This window comes from Dama dama, unplaced genomic scaffold, assembly GCF_033118175.1.
Source record: "Dama dama isolate Ldn47 unplaced genomic scaffold, ASM3311817v1 ptg000093l, whole genome shotgun sequence".
NCBI lineage: Eukaryota > Metazoa > Chordata > Mammalia > Artiodactyla > Cervidae > Dama > Dama dama.
In genome coordinates, this window is record NW_026870908.1 from 7064042 (window position 1) to 7067183 (window position 3142).

Here is a 3142-nt window from a genome sequence, read left to right on the forward strand (position 1 = left end):
ATATGAAGAGCTTCAAAGGTGTCAAATATATGAGGAGCAAGAAACGGTTGCAAAAATAGGAGGAGCATGACGCGGTGTTGAAAAACATGAAGAGCCTGAAAAGGTGTGAAAAGTATGAGAGCTTCAAAAGGTGTCAATAATAAGAGGTGCATGAAACAGTCTGAAAAATAGGAGGAGCATGAAAGTGTCTGAAAAATAGGAGAAGCATGAAGCGGTGTTTAAAAACATGAAGAGCATGAAAAGTTGTGAAAAATATGAAGAGCTTCAAAAGACGTGAAAAATTTGAAGAGCTTCAAAAGGTGTCAAAATGAGATGAGCATGAAACGGTCTGAAAAATAGGAGGAGCATGAAGTGGTGTTGAAAAAAATGAAGAGCCTGTAAAGGTGTGAAATATATAAAGAGCTTCAAAAGGTGTCAAAAATATGAGGAGAATGAAACGGTCTGCAAATTAGGTGAAGCCTGAAATGGTGTTCAAAAACATGAAGAGCCTGAAAAGGTGTGAAAAACATGAAGAGCCTGAAAAGGTGTGAAAAATATGAAGAGCTTCAAAAGGTGTGAAATACATGAGGAGCATGAAACGGGCTGAAAAATAGGAGAAGCATGAAGGGGTATGGAAAACCATGAAGAGCCTGAAAAGTTTTGAAAAATATGAAGAGCTTCTAAAGGTGTGAAATACATGAGGAGCATGAAACTCTCTGAAAAATAGAAATAGCATGAAGCGGTGTTGGAAAACATGAAGAGCCTGAAAACGTGTGAAAAATATGAAGAGCTTCAAAAGGTGTGAAAAATATGAAGAGCTTCAAAAGGTGTAAAAAATGAGATGAGCATGAAACCGTCTGAAAAATAGGAGGAGCATGAAGTGGTGTTGAAAAAAATGAAGAGCCTGAAAAGTTGTGAAACATATGAAGAGCTACAAAAGGTGTCAAAATTATGAGGAGCATGAAACGGCCTGAAAAATTGGAGGAGCATGAAGCGGTGTTCAAAAATATGAAGAGCCTGAAAAGGTGTGAAAAATATGAAGAGTTTCAAAAGGTGTCAAAAATATGAGGAGCATGAAAGGGTCTGAAAAATAGGAGGAGCATGAAGCGGTGTTCAAAAACATGAAGAGCGTGAAAAGGTGTGAAAAAAAGGAAGAGCTTCAAAAGGTGTGAAAAATATGAGGAGCATGAAACGGTCTGAAAAATAGGAGGAGCATGAAGCGGTGTTTAAAAACATGAGGAGGCTGAGAACTTGTGAAAAATATGAAGAGCTTCAAAAGGTGTCAAAAATGAGATGAGCATGAAACGGTCTGAAAAATAGGAGGAGCATGAAGTGGATTTGAAAAAAATGAAGAGCCTGAAAAGGTGTGAAAAATATGAAGAGCTTCAAAAGGTGTGAAATATATGAGGAGCATGTAACGGTCTGAAAAATAGGAGGAGTATGCAGCGGTTAAAAAACATGAAGAGCCTGAAAAGGTGTGAAAAATATGAAGAGCTCCAAAAGTTGTCAAAAATATGTGGAGCGTGAAACGGTCTCAAAAATAGGAGGAGCGTGAAGCGGTGATGAAAAACATGAAAAGCCTGAAAAAGTGTGATAAAATATGAAGAGCTTCAAAGGTGTCAAATATATGAGGAGCAAGAAACGGTCGCAAAAATAGGAGGAGCATGAAGCGGTGTTGAAAAGCATGAAGAGCCTGAAAAGGTGTGAAAAGTATGAGAGCTTCAAAAGGTGTCAATAATAAGAGGTGCATGAAACAGTCTGAAAAATAGGAGGAGCATGAAAGTGTCTGAAAAATAGGAGAAGCATGAAGCGGTGTTGAAAAACATGAAGAGCATGAAAAGGTGTGAAAAATATGAAGAGGTTGAAAATGTGTGAAATATATGAAGAGCTTCAAAAGGTGTCAAAATGAGATGAGCATGAAACGGTCTGAAAAATAAGAGGAGCATGAAATGGTGATCAAAACGTGAAGAGCCTGAAAAGGTGTGAAAATATGAAGAGCTTCAAAAGGTGTGAAATACATGAGGAGCATGAAACGGGCTGAAAAATAGGAGAAGCATGAAGTGGTGTGGAAAAACATGAAGAGCCTGAAAAGGTGTGAAAAATATGAGGAGCTTCAAAAGGTGTGAAATACATGAGGAGCATGAAACTCTATGAAAAATAGAAATAGCATGAAGCGGTGTTGGAAAACATGAAGAGCCTGAAAACGTGTGAAAAATATGAAGAGCTTCAAAAGGTGTGAAAAATATGAAGAGCTTCAAAAGGTGTCAAAAATGAGATGAGCATGAAACCGTCTGAAAAATAGGAGGAGCATGAAGTGGTGTTGAAAAAAATGAAGAGCCTGAAAAGTTGTGAAACATATGAAGAGCTTCAAAAGGTGTCAAAATTATGAGGAGCATGAAACGGCCTGAAAAATTGGAGGAGCATGAAGCGGTGTTCAAAAATATGAAGAGCCTGAAAAGGTGTGAAAAATATGAAGAGTTTCAAAAGGTGTCAAAAATATGAGGAGCATGAAAGGGTCTGAAAAATAGGAGGAGCATGAAGCGGTGTTCAAAAACATGAAGAGCGTGAAAAGGTGTGAAAAAAAGGAAGAGCTTCAAAATGTGTGAAAAATATGAGGAGCATGAAACGGTCTGAAAAATAGGAGGAGCATGAAGCGGTGTTTAAAAACATGAGGAGGCTGAGAACTTGTGAAAAATATGAAGAGCTTCAAAAGGTGTCAAAAATGAGATGAGCATGAAACGGTCTGAAAAATAGGAGGAGCATGAAGTGGATTTGAAAAAAATGAAGAGCCTGAAAAGGTGTGAAAAATATGAAGAGCTTCAAAAGGTGTGAAATATATGAGGAGCATGTAACGGTCTGAAAAATAGGAGGAGTATGCAGCGGTTAAAAAACATGAAGAGCCTGAAAAGGTGTGAAAAATATGAAGAGCTCCAAAAGTTGTCAAAAATATGTGGAGCGTGAAACGGTCTCAAAAATAGGAGGAGCGTGAAGCGGTGATGAAAAACATGAAAAGCCTGAAAAAGTGTGATAAAATATGAAGAGCTTCAAGGTGTCAAATATATGAGGAGCAAGAAACGGTCGCAAAAATAGGAGGAGCATGAAGCGGTGTTGAAAAGCATGAAGAGCCTGAAAAGGTGTGAAAAGTATGAGAGCTTCAAAAGGT